Below are 20,745 nucleotides of genomic sequence, written 5' to 3' on the forward strand. Positions count from 1 at the left end.
TCTTCTTTCTGAAAGGAAAAATATTCTTACTTGTATGTTTAGATAGATACTTGTATCATTTTCTTACATTTATTATTGCATCTTATATAGTGCGATGGTTTTGGTATCCGCCCCCGTCGGCCCTCGTCCTGTCTATGATTCGGATGTGGTATGTATATTATCTTTATAACTATTGGTTCATTTATTGTTTATGAAAATTATGCCGACCAACGTGACATAGATTTTATTTATCTAGGATGTATGTGAATCAGAAATGCCAACCGACCCTATTGTCGAGAGGTTAAATTTAGTTGAAGAAGAAAACAATTTGTTGAAGGAAAAAATAAAAAAAATGAGGAGGAGAAGATGATATTGGAGTTGCATGTTGCGGATGTCGTCGATGATCACAAGATCAAGATGGATGCAATGCGCTTGAAGATTAGAAAGATTAGAAAATATGCCATTCATACCGAGGCTTGGTATCATTATGCCATTGGATCAATTGTTACCTTGGTTGCGATTATGATCGCATTTGTTTTCGCATTGAAATGTTTTACATAGTTTCAATGTATGGTTTAATTAATTAGATGCTCTGGAGAGCTATATGTTGTTAGATGAGAACTATGTATGCACTTTGGTTTTAATGTGATGATGAACTTCTATTAATTTGGACACTTAATTATATATAATGCACGCAGATGAACCGGCAATGGATGTACGGTGACAGACACACCCGCGAGTACATTAAGGGCGTGCATGAGTTTCTCGATGCGGCTGAGGCAAACAAGCAGAATGGTTTTATGTGTTGTCCATGCACTGAATGTGGGAATACGAGGTCTTACTCTAACCGAAAAATCCTTCACTCCCACCTGCTTTACAAGGGTTTCATGCCACACTATAATGTTTGGACGAGCCACGGAGAAATAGGGGTTATGATGGAAGACGGCGAAGAAGAAGAGTACGATGACAACTATGTGCCCCCTAAATACGGTGATGCTGCAACGAGGGGAGCTGGTGGAGATCAAGAGGAACCAGACGATGTGCCCAATGATGCTGCCACGGGTGAAGCTGCTGAAGATCAAGAGGAACCAGACGATGTGCCCGATGATGATGATCTCCGCCGGATCATTGTCGATGCAAGGACGCAATGCATTAGTCAAAAGGAGAAGCTGAAGTTCGATCGCATGTTAGAGGATCACAAAAAAGGGTTATACCCCAATTGCGAAGATGGCAACACAAAGCTCGGTACCGTACTGGAATTGCTGCAGTGGAAGGCAGAGAATGCTGTGGCTGACAAAGGATTTGAGAACCTACTGAAAATATTGAAGAAGAAGCTTCCAAAGGATAACGAATTGCCCGACAGTACATACGCAGCAAAGAAGGTCGTATGCCCTCTAGGATTGGAGGTGGAGAAGATACATGCATGCCCTAATGACTGCATCCTCTACCGCGGTGCATACAAGGATCTGAACGCATGCCCGGTATGCGGTGCATTGCGGTATAAGATCAGACGAGATGACCCTGGTGATGTTGACGGCGAGCCCCCCCAGGAAGAGGGTTCCTGTGAAGGTGATGTGGTATGCTCCTATAATACCACGGTTGAAACGTCTGTTCGAAAACGAAGAGCATGCCAAGTTGATGCGATGGCACAGTGAGAACCGAAAAAAAGATGGGAAGTTGAGAGCAGCCGCTGACGGGTCACAGTGGAGAAAAATCGAGAGAAAGTACTGGGATGAGTTTGCAAAGGACCCAAGGAATGTATGGTTTGCTTTAAGCGCGGATGGCATTAATCCTTTCGGGGAGCAGAGCAGCAATCACAGCACCTGGCCCGTGACTCTATGTATGTATAACCTTCCTCCTTGGATGTGCATGAAGCGGAAGTTCATTATGATGCCAGTTCTCATCCAAGGCCCTAAGCAACCCGGCAACGACATTGATGTGTACATAAGGCCATTAGTTGAAGAACTTTTACAGCTTTGGAATGGAAACGGTGTACGTACGTGGGATGAGCACAGACAGGAGGAATTTAACCTTAAGGCGTTGCTGTTCGTGACCATCAACGATTGGCCCGCTCTCAGTAACCTTTCAGGACAGACAAACAAAGGATACCACGCATGCACGCACTGTTTAGATGACACTGAAAGTATAAACTTGGACAAATGCAGGAAGAATGTGTACCTGGGCCATCGTCGATTTCTTCCGACCAACCATCAATGACGAAAGAAAGGCAAGCATTTCAAAGGCGAGGCAGATCACCGGAAGAAGCCCGCCATGCGCACCGGTGATCATGTGCTTACTATGGTCAATGATTTACACTACGTAATCTTTGGAAAGGGTCCCGGTGGACTAGCTGTTCCGAATGACGCTGAGGGACACGCACCCATGTGGAAGAAGAAATCTATATTTTGGGACCTACCCTACTGGAAAGACCTAGAGGTCCGCTCCTCAATCGATGTGATGCACGTGACGAAGAACCTTTGCGTGAACCTGCTAGGCTTCTTGGGCGTGTATGGGAAGACAAAAGATACACCTGAGGCACGGGAGGACCTGCAACGTTTGCACGAAAAAGACAGCATGCCTCCGAAGCAGTATAAAGGTCCTGCCAGCTACGCTCTTACGAAAGAAGAGAAAGAAATCTTCTTTGAATGCCTGCTCAGTATGAAGGTCACGACTGGCTTCTCGTCGAATATAAAGGGAATAATAAATATGCCAGAGAAAAAGTTTCAGAACCTAAAGTCTCATGACTGCCACGTGATTATGACGCAACTGCTTCCGGTTGCATGAGGGGGATTCTACCGGAAAACGTCCGATTAGCCATTGTGAAGCTATGTGCATTCCTCAATGCAATCTCTCAGAAGGTGATCGATCCAGAAATCGTACCAAGGCTAAGGAGTGATGTGGCGCAATGTCTTGTCAGTTTCGAGCTGGTGTTCCCACCATCCTTCTTCAATATCATGACGCACGTCCTAGTTCATCTAGTCGACGAGATTGTCATCCTGGGGCCCATATTTCTACACAATATGTTCCCCTTTGAGAGGTTCATGGGAGTCCTAAAGAAATATGTCCGTAACCGCGCTAGGCCAGAAGGAAGCATCTCCATGGGCCATCAAACAGAGGATGTTATCGGGTTTTGTGTTGACTTCATTCCTGGCCTTAACAAGATAGGTCTCCCTAAATCGCGGTATGAGGGGAGACTGACTGGAAAAGGCACTCTTGGAAGAGACTCAATAATATGCAGGGACGGATATTCTTGGTCTCAAGCACACTACACAGTTCTACAGAACTCTACCTTGGTGACCCCGTATGTCGATGAACACAAGAACAGTCTGCGCTCTAAACACCCGGAGCAGTGCGACGACTGGATTACATGTGAACACATCAGGACTTTCAGCAGTTGGTTGGAAACACGTCTCAGAGGTGACAACACTATTTTTGATGAGTTGTACTTGTTGTCTAGGGGACCATCTTTGACTGTATTGACTTACAAAGGATACGAGATAAATGGGAATACATTTTACACGATCGCCCAAGATCAAAAGAGCACCAACCAAAACAGCGGTGTCCGCTTTGATGCAGCAACCGAGAGCGGAAAGGATACATATTATGGTTACATAGTGGACATATGGGAACTTGACTACAGACCTGATTTTAAGGTCCCTTTGTTTAAGTGCAAATGGGTCAATCTGTTAGGCGGCGGGGTACAGGTAGACCCACAGTACGGAATGACAACAGTGGATCTGAAGAATCTTGGGTACACTGACGAACTGTTCGTCCTAGCCAATGATGTGGCACAGGTTATCTATGTGAAGGACATGTCTACCAAACTGAGAAAAAGAAAAGATAAGGAAGCGAATACATCATACGATGAGCCAAAGCGCCACATAGTTCTTTCAGGAAAAAGGGACATCCTGGGAGTGGACGGCAAGACAGACATGTCTGAAGATTATGAAAAGTTTCATGAAATTCCTCCCTTCAATGTCAAGGCTGACCCAAGCATCCTGATAAACAATGAAGATTATCCATGGTTATGGCGCAATAAGCAAATGACACAAGCGAAGAAAAAGTGAAGACTTTCTCCCGCAACTATTATGATGATACCATGCCAAATTTGTAACAGACGAACATGCTACCATTGTCCGTTTTGTACATGCACATACTATGTGGGTGAAATTATGATACCATCCCAACTTTCAACTTTTTCAGAGTTCATTTGAAATGCTTTCATGTCTTATGGTTCAAGGTTTTATGTGTTGAGGCAAATGGATCAATATGTCAGGAGGCGGGGTACAGGTAGACCCACAGTACGGTATGACAACAGTGGATCTAAACAATCTTGGGTACACAGACGAACCATTCATCCTAGCCAATGATGTGGCGCAGTTATTGTCCGAAACTTTGATACTTCGAAAGTGATTGTCCATTTTGTACACGAAGTGCATCAAGTTTTTGTCGTAACCCTATCTACTTTTTGGAACATGCTATGTGGGTGAAATGATGATACCATGCCAACTTTCAACCTTTTCAGAGTTCATTTTTAAATGCTTTCCAATTTCAGAGTCATTTAGCTTAAAGAATGAATTAATAGCAAACAGAATGAACTACAAAACTTTTATGAAAATAAAAACAATCAATTAAAATATTATGTTATGATCAACTAAAATAAAACTATAATATTCTTCAATAGCAAAAAGAATATAATTTTTGTGACCTAAAATCAAACTATAAGTATTTAATTGTAAGTATAAATAAAAAATAAATAGCAAAAAAGAAAAAAAAAATCTATTTTTATAGTAAAGTTATTCATAAACTAGTGATTCACACAAATTTTAAAAAATACAAATTTAAACTATTCAAAATTTTAAAACTAATGACACTAACAAAAAGTTTATAATTTTTGTGACCTAAAATCAAAAAGAAATCACTAAAAAACTATAAGTATTTAGTTGTAAGTATAAATAAAAAATAAATAGAAAAAAAATTCTATTTTTATAGTAAAGTTATTCATAAACTAGTGATTCACACAAATTTTTAAAAATTCAAATTTAAACTATTCAAAATTTAAAACTAATGGCACTAACAGAAAGTTTATAATTTTTGTGACCTAAAAGCAAAAGGAAATCACTAAAAAACTGTAAGTATTTAGTTTTAAGTAGAAATAAAAAAATAAAAAACCAAAAAAATGTAGAAATAAAAAAGAAAAAACCAAAAAAATGCCACCTACTGGGCCTCCACGGCCTGAATACGACTAGAAACCTTACATGGGCCAGGATTCAGGCCCGCAGAAGGCCCAATAGGCCCACAGGCAGTAGCAAGTTTAGGCCCGAAAACCTGCATTAGAGAGGAGCTCGAATGGGGAGGCACACCAGCGCTTATAAACAAGTGCCGGCGCCCTTCAGCTAGCGATGTGGGACTAAACTTTTGGGCGCGGGGCAGCACAAGGCCATTGGTCCCGGTTGGTGGCACCAACCGGGACTAAAGGGGGCATTGGTCACGGTTCGTGGCACCAACCGGGACCAATGCCCCCCTTTAGTCCCGGTTGGTGGCACCAACCGGGACCAAAGGCCGCCGCTTCCCGCCCTTTGGGCTGCTGAAAATTGGCCTTTGGTCCCGGTTCATGGCACCAACTGGGACCAAAGGGGGGCATTGGTCACGGTTCGTGCCACGAACCGGGACCATTGCTCTGGGTATATAAGGTAGCACTTGTGAAAATTTCGCCAACCGCTCCCATTCGCCCCCGACGCCCCCAGGCCGTTCATCGTCGTCGTCGCCGCCCCGATCGAGCTCGTCATCGCCCGCTCCCCGTCGCCGTCGCCCCGCGCCGCCGCAGGCCTTGTCCCCGTCGCTGCTTGCGCCATCGCCGGCCTCCTCCTCGTCGCTGTGTGCGCCATCTCCGGCCCCCTCCCCGTCGCCCCTGCCCTGCCCCGCCCGTCGTCGTCGCCCCGCCCCGCCCGTCGCCGTCGCCCCGCCCCGCCCGTCACCGTCGCCGCGGCCCGCCCGTCACCGTCGCCGTCGCCCTGCCCGTTGGTCCGGCCGGCGCCCCTCCCCTGTTTTTTTTATATATTATATATGCTTGTGTATATTGCCTCTTTGTGTATATTATGCATATATGTATTGTGTATGTTGCTTCTTTTTAGATTTTTTTTTCATATATATGTTTGTATTTTGTATTTTTCTTTTTTATAAAAATGTATATATGTTTTTATGTTCTCTGTGTATATATGTTCATATATGCAAAAGTTAGGTTTAAATATTTAGAAAAGGATTATCTATATATGTTCTCTGATTTAGTACATTTTAGGTTACTTTCATTTTTAGAAAAGTTTTATATATTTAGGAGAGGAAAAAGGAAAATAAGAAGAGGAAAAAGGAGAAGAAGAGGACAGGAAGAAAAGGAAGAGGAGAAGAAGAAAGGAATAGAGGAGAAGAAGAAAAAATAGAAATGAGAAGAAGAAGAAAGGAATAGAGGAGAAGAAGAAAAAATAGAAATTTTTTCTATTTTTTCTTCTTCTCCTTTATTCCTTTCTTCTTCTCCTCTTCCTTTTCTTCCTGTCCTCTTCTTCTCCTTTTTTTTCTTCTTTTTTTCTTCGATCTTATCCCCCTCCCGATAGGAAAGTTTTATATAGAAAGTTACAATTTTAGAAAAGTTTTATATATGGAAAAGTTACAATTTTAGAAAAAGAAGGATAGGAAAGAAGAAAATAAGAAGAGGAAAGAAAGAAGAAGAGGAGAGGAAAAGAAGAGGAGAAATAAATAAGAAGAAGAAAAAAGAAGAAAAAGAAGAGGAGAAGAAGAAAGGAATAGTGGAGAAGAAGAGAAAATAGAATATATTCTATTTTCTCTTCTTCTCCACTATTCCTTTCTTCTTCTCCTCTTTTTTTTCTTCTTTTTTTCTTCGATCTTCTCCTCTAGCTATTCCTTTCTTCTTCTCCTCTATTTTCTTCTTCTTCTTCTTCTTCTTCATCTTAATTTTTATCGGGAACGAGGGTGTCGAGGATCGCCGAGGGGTCGAGGGTCGGGAACTAGGGTAGAGGGTCGAGGGTCGTTAAGGGGTCAAGGGTCGAGGGTTTCAGGGTCGAGGGTTCGAGGTTTCTATAGGGTCGAGGGTCGAGGGTTCCAGCAGGGTCGTCTAGGGGTCGAGGGTTCCAGGGTCGTCGAGGGGTCGAGGGGTCGAGGATCGCCGAGGGGTCGAGAAAGGTTTCCTAGTGTCAAAGTATTGAAGAAATCCATGCCTTCATCATTAGCCGGAAGTAACCAGGGCATTTTGGTACGAAGTTCTGCAAAGTTGTTCTGGAATGGAGTCCCGGATAGAATAATCCGCCTTTTGGTATGAATTCAGCAAAGGCCTTCCAAATAGCGATATTCGGAAGGCTCTTGCTGAACTTTGTACCAAAAAGCGAATTATCCTATCTGGGACTCCGTTCTAGAACAACTTTGAAGAGCTTCGTACCATCATGCACATGTTACTTTCGCCTAATGATGAAGACATGGTTTTGTTGAATCCTTTGACACTACGCAACCTCCCGACCCCTCGGCGATCCTCTCGAACATGAGAGGAAGAAGAGGATAAAAAAAGAAGAGGAAGAAGAAAAAAAAGAGGAGAAGAAAGAATAGAGGAGAACTCCTCTATTCTTTCTTCTCCTCTTTTTTTTCTTCTTCTTCCTCTTTTTTTTATCGGGAACGAGGATCGTCGAGGGACATAGATGTAGTGTCGTCGTTGTCGATATATACCCCCTCCCAGTAGCTTGCTATGATTAGGTAGCTAGTTCTACGTTTGGCACTAATATATCCATCTGTCATGTTTGAATAATAATTGCCATGTTGTAAATATTTGTAGAAACTATGGACACCGCCCGAGACGAAGCAAAAGAAGCGTTGTTGAGGGACATAATCGCAGAAGGAAGTGATGCCATCTCGTTGTTTCTCAACGACACCGATGGTCTGGAAGGAGAGGGTGAACAAGCTGGCTACGGTGACCTAATGCCGGTGCAAGAAGAAGAACATGAGGACGGCTCCGGTGACCCAATGCCGGTGCAAGGAGACCGTGATGACGGCTCCGGTGACCGAACCGAGTCCGGCCAGGTATATATATTAGTTAAGCCTGTGCTGACTAGCTGATTAATGCATTCATTGTTTTGGTATGTACACATATTAATTAAGTCTTTGTTCTTTTTTCTAGCCCTCCGGATCGAGCACAACTTCGGTAAAGAGACGAGGCCCGAAGAAAAAGTTGAGCTCGGATGAAAAGTTAGAGATCATAGCAATCGCGCCCGACGGCCAACCGATTGAACCCCTCCGGACAAAGAGCGCATTTGTTGCTCAGTGCGGGGTTCTGGTTAGGGACAAGATCCCGATAAGCATCCAGCAATGGTTTAAGCCGGCTACAGAAGACCCTGAGCTGAAGTCAAATTTCACCCTACCCCCAGAGGATGATCCGGAGAAGCCAGTTAAAGAGCAATTAATCAAGTCTTTTGCTCTTAAGAGGATAGCAGTGAAGGAAATATGCCCTAGAGGCAATAATAAAGTTATTATTTATTTCCTTATATCATGATAAATGTTTATTATTCATGCTATAATTGTATTAACCGGAAACATAATACATGCGTGAATACATAGACAAACTTAGTGTCACTAGTATGCCTCTACTTGACTAGCTCGTTAATCAAAGATGGTTATGTTTCCTAACCATGAACAAAGTGTTGTTATTTGATTAATGAGGTCACATCATTAGTTGAATGATCTGAGTGACATGACCCATTCCATTAGCTTAGCACCCGATCGTTTAGTATGTTGCTATTGCTTTCTTCATGACTTATACATGTTCCTATGACTATGAGATTATGCAACTCCCGTTTACCGGAGGAACACTTTGTGTGCTACCAAACGTCACAACGTAACTGGGTGATTATAAAGGAGCTCTACAGGTGTATCCAAAGGTAGATGTTGGGTTGGCGTATTTCGAGATTAGGATTTGTCACTCCGATTGTCGGAGAGGTATCTCTAGGCCCTCTCGGTAATGCACATCACATAAGCCTTGCAAGCATTGCAGCCAATGAGTTAGTTGCGAGATGATGTATTACGGAACGAGTAAAGAGACTTGCCGGTAACGAGATTGAACTAGGTATTGGATACCGACGATCGAATCTCAGGCAAGTAACATACCGATGACAAAGGGAACAACGTATGTTGTTATGCGGTCTGACCGATAAAGATCTTCGTAGAATATGTAGGAGCCAATATGGGCATCCAGGTCCCGCTATTGGTTATTGACCGGAGATGTGTCTTAGTCATGTCTGCATTATTCTCGAACCGTAGGGTCCGCACGCTTAACGTTACGATGACAGTTATTATGAGTTTATGCATTTTGATGTACCGAAGTTAGTTCGGAGTCCCGGATGTGATCACGGACATGACGAGGAGTCTCGAAATGGTCGAGACATAAAGATTGATATATTGGAAGCCTATGTTTGGATATCGGAAGTGTTCCGGGTGAAATCGGTATTTTACAGGAGTACCGGGAGGTTACCGGAACCCCCCCGGGAGCTGTATGGGCCTTAATGGGCTTTAGTGGAAAGGATAAGGGGCAGCCCAAGATGGGCCGCGCGCCTCCACCCTCCCCTAGTCCTATTAGGACAAGGAGAGGTGGCCGGCCCCCCTCTCTCTCTTTCCCCCTCAGCGAATCCTACTCCAACTAGGATTGGGGGGAGGAATCCTACTCCCAGAGGGAGTAGGACTCCCTTGGCGCGCCCTCCTTGGCCGGCCGGCCCCCCTCCCCTTGGCTCCTTTATATACGGAGGCAGGGGGCACCCCTAGACACACAAGTTGATCCACGTGATCGTTCCTTAGCCGTGTGCGGTGCCCCCTGCCACCATATTCCACCTCGATCATATCGTTGGAGTGCTTAGGCGAAGCCTTGCGTCGGTAGAACATCATCATCATCACCACGCCGTTGTGCTGACGGAACTCATCCCCGAAGCTTTGCTGGATCGGAGCCCGGGGAGCGTCATCGAGTTGTACGTGTGCTAAGAACTCAGAGGTGCCGGAGTAACGGTGCTTGGATCGGTCGGATCGGGAAGACGTACGACTTCTTCCTCTACGTTGCGTCAACGCTTCCGCAGTCGGTCTGCGTGGGTACGTAGACAACACTCTCCCCTCTCGTTGCTATGCATCACCATGATCTTGCGTGTGTGTAGGAATTTTTTTTGAAATTACTACGTTCCCCAACAGTGGTATCAGAGCCAGGTTTTATGGTTTGATGTTATATGCACGAGTAGAACACAAGTGAGTTGTGGGCGATATAAGTCATACTGCCTACCAGCATGTCATACTTTGGTTTGACGGTATTGTTGGACGAGACGACCCGGACCAACATTACGCGTACGCTTACGCGAGACCGGTTCCCCCGACGTGCTTTGCACATAGGTGGCTTGCAGGCGATTGTCTCTCCAACTTTAGTTGAACCGAGTGTGACTACGCCCGGTCCTTGCGAAGGTTAAAACGGAGTCTATTTGACAAACTATCGTTGTGGTTTTGATGCATAGGTAAGATTGGTTCTTGCTTAAGCCCGTAGCAGCCACGTAAAACTTGCAACCAGAAATTAGAGGACGTCTAACTTGTTTTTGTAGGGCATGTTGTGATGTGATATGGTCAAGGCATGATGATGAATTTTATTGTATGAGATGATCATGTTTTTTAACCAAGTTATCGGCAACTGGCAGGAGCCATATGGTTGTCGCTTTATTGTATGCAATGCAATCGCGATGTAATGCTTTACTTTATCACTAAGCGGTAGCGATAGTCGTGGAAGCATAAGATTGGCGAGACGACAACGATGCTACGATGGAGATCAAGGTGTCGCGCCGGTGACAATGGTGATCATGACGGTGCTTCGGAGATGGAGATCACAAGCACAAGATGATGATGGCCATATCATATCACTTATATTGATTGCATGTGATGTTTATCTTTTTATGCATCTTATCTTGCTTTGATTGACGGTAGCATTATAAGATGATCTCTCACTAAATTATCAAGAAGTGTTCTCCCTGAGTATGCACCATTGCCAAAGTTCGTCGTACCCAGACACCACGTGATGATCGGGTGTGATAAGCTCTACGTCCATCTACAACGGGTGCAAGCCAGTTTTTGCACACGCAGAATACTCAGGTTAAACTTGACAAGCCTAGCATATGCAGATATGGCCTCGGAACACGGAGACCGAAAGGTCGAGCGTGAATCATATAGTAGATATGATCAACATAAAACGATGTTCACCATTGAAAACTACTCCATCTCACATGATGATCGGTTATGGTTTAGTTGATTTGGATCACGTGATCACTTAGAGGATTAGAGGGATATCTATCTAACTGGGAGTTCTTAAGTAATTTGATTAATTGAACTTAAACTTATCATGAACTTAGTACCTGATAGTATCTTGCTTGTTTATGTTGATTGTAGATAGATGGCTCGTGCTGTTGTTCCGTTGAATTTTAATGCGTTCCTTGAGAAAGCAAAGTTGAAAGATGATGGTAGCAATTACACGGACTGGGTCCGTAACTTGAGGATTATCCTCATTGCTGCTCAGAAGAATTACGTCTGAAAGCACCGCTGGGTGCCAGGCCTGCTGCTGGAGCAACACCAGATGTTATGAACGTCTGGCAGAGCAAAGCTGATGACTACTCGATAGTTCAGTGTGCCATGCTTTACGGCTTAGAATCGGGACTTCAACAACGTTTTGAACGTCATGGAGCATATGAGATGTTCCAGGAGTTGAAGTTAATATTTCAAGCAAATGCCCGGATTGAGAGATATGAAGTCTCCAATAAGTTCTATATCTTCAAGATGGAGGAGAACAATTCTGTCAGTGAGCATATACTCAAAATGTCTGGGTATAATAATCACTTGATTCAGATGGGAGTTAATCTTCCAGATGATTGCGTCATTGACAGAATTCTCCAATCACTGCCACCAAGCTACAAGAGCTTCATGATGAACTATAATATGCAAGGGATGAACAAGACTATTCCCGAGCTCTTCGCAATGCTGAAAGCTGCGGAGGTAGAAATCAAGAAGGAGCATCAAGTGTTGATGGTTAACAAGACCACTAGTTTTAAGAAAAAGGGCAAAGGGAAGAAGAAGGGGAATTTCAAGAAGAACGGCAAGCAAGTTGCTGCTCGGGAGAAGAAACCCAAGTCTGGACCTAAGCCTGAAACTGAGTGCTTCTACTGCAAGCAGAATGGTCACTGGAAGCGGAACTGCCCCAAGTATTTGGCGGATAAGAAGGATGGCAAGGTGAACAAAGGTATATGTGATATACATGTTATTGTTGTGTACCTTACTAGAGCTCGCAGTAGCACCTGGGTATTTGATACTGGTTCTGTTGCTAATATTTGCAACTCGAAACAGGGACTACGGATTAAGCGAACACTGGCGAAGGACGAGGTGACGATGCGCGTGGGAAACGGTTCCAAAGTCGATGTGATCGCGATCGGCACGCTACCTCTACATCTATCTTCGGGATTAATATTAGACCTAAATAATTGTTATTTGGTGCCAGCGTTGAGCATGAACATTATATCTGGATCTTGTTTGATGCGAGACGGTTATTCATTTAAATCAGAGAATAATGGTTGTTCTATTTATATGAGTAATATCTTTTATGGTCATGCACCTTTGAGGAGTGGTCTATTTTTGATGAATCTCGATAGTAGTAACACACATATTCATAATGTTGAAGCCAAAAGATGCAGAGTTGATAATGACAGTGCAACTTATTTGTGGCACTGCCGTTTAGGTCATATCGGTATAAAGCGCATGAAGAAACTCCATACTGATGGACTTTTGGAACCACTTGATTATGAATCACTTGGTACTTGCGAACCGTGCCTCATGGGCAAGATGACTAAAACACCGTTCTCCGGTACTATGGAGAGAGCAACAGATTTGTTGGAGATCATACATACAGATGTATGTGGTCCGATGAATATTGAGGCTCGTGGTGGATATCGTTATTTTCTCACCTTCACAGATGACTTAAGCAGATATGAGTATATCTACTTAATGAAACATAAGTCTGAAACATTTGAAAAGTTCAAAGAATTTCAGAGTGAAGTTGAAAATCATCGTAACAACAAAATAAAGTTTCTACTATCTGATCGTGGAGGAGAATATTTGAGTTACGAGTTTGGTGTACATTTGAAAAATTATGAAATAGTTTCGCAACTCACGCCACCCGGAACACCACAGCGTAATGGTGTGTCCGAACGTCGTAATCGTACTTTACTAGATATGGTGCGATCTATGATGTCTCTTACAGATTTACCGCTATCGTTTTGGGGTTATGCTTTAGAGACGGCCGCATTCACGTTAAATAGGGCACCATCAAAATCCGTTGAGACGACGCCTTATGAACTGTGGTTTGGCAAGAAACCAAAGTTGTCGTTTCTTAAAGTTTGGGGCTGCGATGCTTATGTGAAAAAGCTTCAACCTGATAAGCTCGAACCCAAATCGGAGAAATGTGTCTTCATAGGACACCCAAAGGAGACTGTTGGGTACACCTTCTATCACAGATCCGAAGGCAAGTTATTTGTTGCTAAGAATGGATCCTTTCTAGAGAAGGAGTTTCTCTTGAAAGAAGTGAGTGGGAGGAAAGTAGAACTTGACGAGGTAACTGTACCTGCTCCCTTATTGGAAAGTAGTACATCACAGAAAACTGTTTCTGCGACACCTATACCAATTACTGAGGAAGCTAATGATGATGATCATGAAACTTCAGGACAAGATACTACTGAACCTCGTAGATCAACCAGAGCGAGATCCACACCAGAGTGGTATGGTAATCCCGTTCTGGAAATCATGCTGCTAGATCATGATGAACCTACGAACTATGAAGAAGCGATGGTGAGCCCAGATTCCACAAAATGGCTTGAAGCCATGAAATCTGAGATGGGATCCATGTATGAGAACAAAGTATGGACTTTGGTTGACTTGCCCGATGATCGGCAAGCAATTGAAAATAAATGGATCTTCAAGAAGAAGACTGACGCTGATGGTAATGTTACTGTTTACAAAGCTCGACTTGTCGCAAAAGGTTTTCGACAAGTTCAAGGGGTTGACTACGATGAGACCTTCTCACCCGTAGCGATGCTTAAGTCTGTCCGAATCATGTTAGCAATTGCCGCATTTTATGATTATGAAATTTGGCAGATGGATGTCAAAACTGCATTCCTGAATGGATTTCTGGAAGAAGAGTTGTATATGATGCAACCAGAAGGTTTTGTCGATCCAGAGGGAGCTAACAAAGTGTGCAAGCTCCAGCGATCCATTTATGGACTGGTGCAAGCCTCTCGGAGTTGAAATAAACGCTTTGATAGTGTGATCAAAGCATTTGGTTTTATACAGACTTTCGGTGAAGCCTGTATTTACAAGAAAGTGAGTGGGAGCTCTGTAGCATTTCTGATATTATATGTGGATGACATATTACTGATTGGAAATGATATAGAATTTCTGGATAGCATAAAGGGATACTTGAATAAGAGTTTTTCAATAAAAGACCTCGGTGAAGCTGCTTACATATTAGGCATAAAGATCTATAGAGATAGATCAAGACGCTTAATTGGACTTTCACAAAGCACATACCTTGACAAGATTTTGAAAGAGTTCAAAATGGATCAAGCGAAGAAAGGGTTCTTGCCTGTGTTACAAGGTGTGAAGTTGAGTCAGACTCAATGCCCGACCACTGCAGAAGATAGAGAGAAAATGAAAGATGTTCCCTATGCTTCAGCCATAGGCTCTATCATGTATGCAATGCTGTGTACCAGACCTGATGTGTGCCTTGCTATAAGTTTGGCAGGGAGGTACCAAAGTAATCCAGGAGTGGATCACTGGACAGCGGTCAAGAACATCCTGAAATACCTGAAAAGGACTAAGGATATGTTTCTCGTATATGGAGGTGACAAAGAGTTCACAGTAAAAGGTTACGTTGATGCAAGCTTTGACACTGATCCGGACGATTCTAAATCGCAAACCGGATACGTGTTTACATTAAACGGTGGAGCTGTCAGTTGGTGCAGTTCTAAACAAAGCGTCGTAGCGGGATCTACATGTGAAGCGGAGTACATAGCTGCTTCAGAAGCAGCGAACGAAGGAGTCTGGATGAAGGAGTTCATATCCGATCTAGGTGTCATACCTAGTGCATCGGGTCCAATGAAAATCTTTTGTGACAATACTGGTGCAATTGCCTTGGCAAAGGAATCCAGATTTCACAAGAGGACCAAGCACATCAAGAGACGTTTCAATTCCATCCGGGATCTAGTCCAGGTGGGAGACATAGAGATTTGCAAGATACATACGGATCTGAATGTTGCAGACCCATTGACTAAGCCTCTTCCACGAGCAAAACATGATCAGCACCAAGGCTCCATGGGTGTTAGAATCATTACTGTGTAATCTAGATTATTGACTCTAGTGCAAGTGGGAGACTGAAAGAAATATGCCCTAGAGGCAATAATAAAGTTATTATTTATTTCCTTATATCATGATAAATGTTTATTATTCATGCTAGAATTGTATTAACCGGAAACATAATACATGTGTGAATACATAGACAAACTTAGTGTCACTAGTATGCCTCTACTTGACTAGCTCATTAATCAAAGATGGTTATGTTTCCTAACCATGAACAAAGTGTTGTTATTTGATTAACGAGGTCACATCATTAGTTGAATGATCTGATTGACATGACCCATTCCATTACCTTAGCACCCGATCGTTTAGTATGTTGCTATTGCTTTCTTCATGACTTATACATGTTCCTATGACTATGAGATTATGCAACTCCCGTTTACCGGAGGAACACTTTGTGTGCTACCAAACGTCACAACGTAACTGGTTGAGTATAAAGGAGCTCTACAGGTGTATCCAAAGGTAGATGTTGGGTTGGCGTATTTCGAGATTAGGATTTGTCACTCCGATTGTCGGAGAGGTATCTCTGGACCCTCTCGGTAATGCACATCACATAAGCCTTGCAAGCATTGCAGCCAATGAGTTAGTTGCGAGATGATGTATTACGGAACGAGTAAAGAGACTTGCCGGTAATGAGATTGAACTAGGTATTGGATACCGACGATCGAATCTCGGGCAAGTAACATACCGATGACAAAGGGAACAACATATGTTGTTATGCGGTCTGACCGATAAAGATCTTCGTAGAATATGTAGGAGCCAATATGGGCATCCAGGTCCCGCTATTGGTTATTGACCGGAGATGTGTCTTAGTCATGTCTGCATTATTCTCGAACCGTAGGGTCCGCACGCTTAACGTTACGATGACAGTTATTATGAGTTTATGCATTTTGATGTACCGAAGTTAGTTCAGAGTCCCGGATGTGATCACGGACATGACGAGGAGTCTCGAAATGGTCGAGACATAAAGATTGATATATTGGAATCCTATGTTTGGATATCGGAAGTGTTCCGGGTGAAATCGGTATTTTACAGGAGTACCGGGAGGTTACCGGAACCCCCCCGGGAGCTGTATGGGCCTTAATGGGCTTTAGTGGAAAGGATAAGGGGCAGCCCAAGATGGGCCGCGCGCCTCCACCCTCCCCTAGTCCTATTAGGACAAGGAGAGGTGGCCGGCCCCCCTCTCTCTCTTTCCCCCTCAGCGAATCCTACTCCAACTAGGATTGGGGGGAGGAATCCTACTCCCAGAGGGAGTAGGACTCCCTTGGCGCGCCCTCCTTGGCCGGCCGGCCCCCCTCCCCTTGGCTCCTTTATATACGGAGGCAGGGGGCACCCCTAGACACACAAGTTGATCCACGTGATCGTTCCTTAGCCGTGTGCGGTGCCCCCCGCCACCATATTCCACCTCGATCATATCGTTGGAGTGCTTAGGCGAAGCCCTGCGTCGGTAGAACATCATCATCATCACCATGCCGTTGTGCTGACGGAACTCATCCCCGAAGCTTTGCTGGATCGGAGCCCGGGGAGCGTCATCGAGTTGTACGTGTGCTAAGAACTCGGAGGTGCCGGAGTAACGGTGCTTGGATCGGTCGGATCGGGAAGACGTACGACTTCTTACTCTACGTTGCGTCAATGCTTCCGCAGTCGGTTTGCGTGGGTACGTAGACAACACTCTCCCCTCTCGTTGCTATGCATCACCATGATCTTGCGTGTGCGTAGGAAATTTTTTGAAATTACTATGTTCCCCAACAGGCAGATCTATTCAGGAGGTGGAAGAAAGAGCTGAATAGGTTTGTCGATAAAAAAGAGACACCAGAATTCAAGGGTAGATATGAGAAGATCAGAGATCACTGGCCCGCATTTGTGGCCCACAAGACATCGGAAAAGAGTAAGAAGATGTCGGCGACAAACAAGCAAAATGTTGCGAAGAAGATGCTTCACCATCGCACGGGGTCAGGTGGCTACCTCGTAGCCCGGCCTAAGTGGGCCAAGACTAAGAATGATCTGGTTGCTAAAGGGATCGAACCAGAGACAATTAGCTGGCCATACCGTTGCCGGACTTGGTCCTTCGGGGCTGGCGGAACCTTGGACCCTGTAACAGGGAAGTGCATTTGGACGAACGATCAAATGGACATACCAGTCAGGAAGCTTAAGCAGTATATCGAAGCAGTGCAGCAAGGGAAGTTCTTTCCAGATAGAGAGAACGACGAGCTCACAATGGCCCTCGGGAATCCTGAGCACCCTGGACGGACACGAGGCACGCCAGGCTCCATTCCGTGGAAGGTTGGGTTTCCGGACGCAGGCGGTTACAAATCCCATGAGAGGAGGAAAAAAGTGCAGCAGACCCAAATGCAGGCGCTGCAAGCAAGGGTAGACGCGATAGAGGAACGAGAAGCAAATCGCAGCAAACGTACTGCCGAAGCTTCCCCCGAAGCTACCCCGCCATCTCAGCGCAGAAGCAGCGTGGCTTCCACCGAGCTGCTTCAGCCGGAGCATGCCTTGACGGCTCCTGCCAGCTATCCCGTGGATGCTATAACGGAGTCTCAAAATTGCCACCTTATGACGCAATGGATGAATTTGAAGGTCAAGGCGGCTGTTGGCTCTGTTTATCCTACTGAACCCGGCGCAACTTTTCACTGCCGGCCGATTCCAGAAGGATATGCTAGGGTGATGGTGGATGAAATAACGGAGGGATTTGAGGACCTCCAGCTTGACCACCCTACCGGTGAAGGGGAGACTCGGCTGGGGTCTGCTCTGAAGACTCCATGCCTATGGCGGAAGGAGCTCATCAACCTTCCGAACTGGACGCCTCCGCCTCCTCCTCCTCCTCCGGCAAGTCAGGGCACTCCGCCTCCTCCACCGCCTCCTCCTCCGGCGAGTGACGATCAGGGCCCTCGGCCGGCTCCTTCTCCGGCGCGTGGCGGCACTCCGCCTCCTTCTCCGCCTGCGCCGACGCGCCCGAGCAGCCAGCCTCCTCCTTCTCCGCCTCGTCAGCAAGGGAGGAAGAGACCTGCCGCCGCTCCAGCTGCTCCGGCGCGTCGTAGTCCTTCTCCTCCGCCTCTTAAGCAAGTAAAGAAGACAACTGCTCCGTCTGCTCGGTCGGCGTCTAGCAGTACAACCAGAGGCGGGAGGACATACAGATTCGGTCCTTCTCTGAAGACTCCAGAGAAGTTACCATACGAGAGGACCCCGGAGGAGAACGCGAAGATCGCGCGAACCGAAGTGGATGACTGGTTTCAAGGGTTGAAAGCAAAGAGACATCCACCTCCGGAGGAGAAGGTAGATCCGGTGAAAGTGAAGCGCACTCTGGCTGCCCTGGCAAAACCACCCAAGTCTCCGCCGAAAGGCAACTATGAGCGCATTATTGCAAAGACATGGGCCGAAGCGGAGCGGTCGGGAAGTACAGTCAGTGATCAAAGGCTGAAAGAACGACGAGCAGCTGGGAAACAAATTGCCCAGCTCGGCGAACAAGCGAAGCAATCGTGCCCCCCGCTCAAGGTGCCTAGCGACATCGTCGATCCGAGGATGGTGCCCGGTTATTGCAATATTGACGATTACCTGCCCGACGATGTACATTATGATCCCATGGAGGTGCAGATACACAGATACGAGTACGGGAAGCCTCTCGTCAAAGATGAAAAATCTTTAACAACGATGATGCGAAGATTACATGATTGGTACTTGAAAATCTGCAGAGAGTCTGAGGGGAGGAATACTTTGTCTGCGAGAGTTAAACCGGAACATGACCTCGTTGGAATTGAACTGTTGCCTATTCCATTTGAGGAGTTCTATCAGTTTTTCAGTCAATTGGCCCTCGATAAAACAATGGTCACCTGCTACTGTCTGTAAGTACTACTACTTCTATCATTAAGTCTCTCTGTATAGCTCATCTCTTTCATTGCATGTATTTATAATTATCCTCACTATATTATGCAGATTGAAGATCGCCGAATTGAAGAAAAGACAAATCGGTGATATTGGGTTCGTTAACACATATCTCATAGATGCAACTGAGGCTGAACATCGTCCTGAAGATACCGAGGCCAACTTGCTACGATCATTCAAAAAAATGAAAACAAAGATATAATACTCTTTCCTTACAACTTCAAGTGAGTGTTACTGTCTTGTGCGTATTCGGTTTCCCTTATATATTAGTCCAGGTTATAGTAATGTAATTGATGAGTTATGCATGCGTGCGCAGGTACCACTATATTCTCCTAGAGATTAGGCTTGAGCGGGGAGTAGCAACTGTCTTGGACTCTAAACGAAAAGATCCCCAGGAGTATGCGGACATGACTGAAATCCTCAAGAAGTAAGTTAAATCGATCATTATCCACCATATCAGCAACTTTGTTCATTTCCTGATATCAAGTAATTGTTTTCTTTGTCCGGCAGGGTTTGGAGAAAATTCACCAGAAAAGTTCCGGGACTGCCAAAGGAGCTGGAATTTAGACACCCGAAAGTAAGTACTATAGTAGCATGTTCCGCGCATCTCCTAGCTAGTGATTCAAGCGCTAGTTTCATCAATACCATTTAGCATTCTTGCTTATCAGTTTGATTGACCTCTACTTCTTGTAAAGTGGTTGTGGCAGGAACAAGGGAATGATTTCTGTGGATACTACGTCTGCGAGTCCATCCGCCACACGATCTGTGAGCGGGGCGGGTACTCTGACGAACAATATGAAGTACGTAAATAACAACATTCACAATTTTATTTTATTACCATCATCTGTGTTGAGTCTCATTCATTCATATATATATGTATTGACCCCCTTCTTCAAATTAGATGTTTCGGAAGCGGGATGAACTCCTAGCACCAGCTCGCATGCGAGCAATTCAAGAGGAATTGGCGGCATTCTTTCTTGACCACGTGATCGCTGAAGACGGAGAATACTATGTGAACCATGAGTCCGTATGATTATATTTGTAAGAGATAATTATTGTATATATGTAGCCGGTAGTGTCGGATAGATATACGAGAACTTGTTGTTCGACCAATCTCTCGGAGAAGGAGAGGTGGTCGATATCACTTCTCTCTGTATGCATATATGTTCATGACGATCTTCTGTTTCCTTCGTTTGCTTACTAGCTAGCTAGCGTGTCTAGTCCTCTCTATACGTATGTATAATACGTAGCGTCAACCAAGCACGGACATAAGAGAGGACACTTCTCTCTATTAATTATAGCTAGCTAACACAATATATGAAACACCTAAATTAACCCCCCAAAACCCCCAAACCCCCCCCCCTTCAAAAAAAAACAAAAACCCCAGCCACAGAAATGCTGACGCGTGGATGCCTATTG

This window comes from Triticum urartu, chromosome 6A (assembly GCF_056163025.1).
Source record: "Triticum urartu cultivar PI428250 chromosome 6A, HENAU_Tu73, whole genome shotgun sequence".
In the NCBI taxonomy this organism is placed as follows: domain Eukaryota; kingdom Viridiplantae; phylum Streptophyta; class Magnoliopsida; order Poales; family Poaceae; genus Triticum; species Triticum urartu.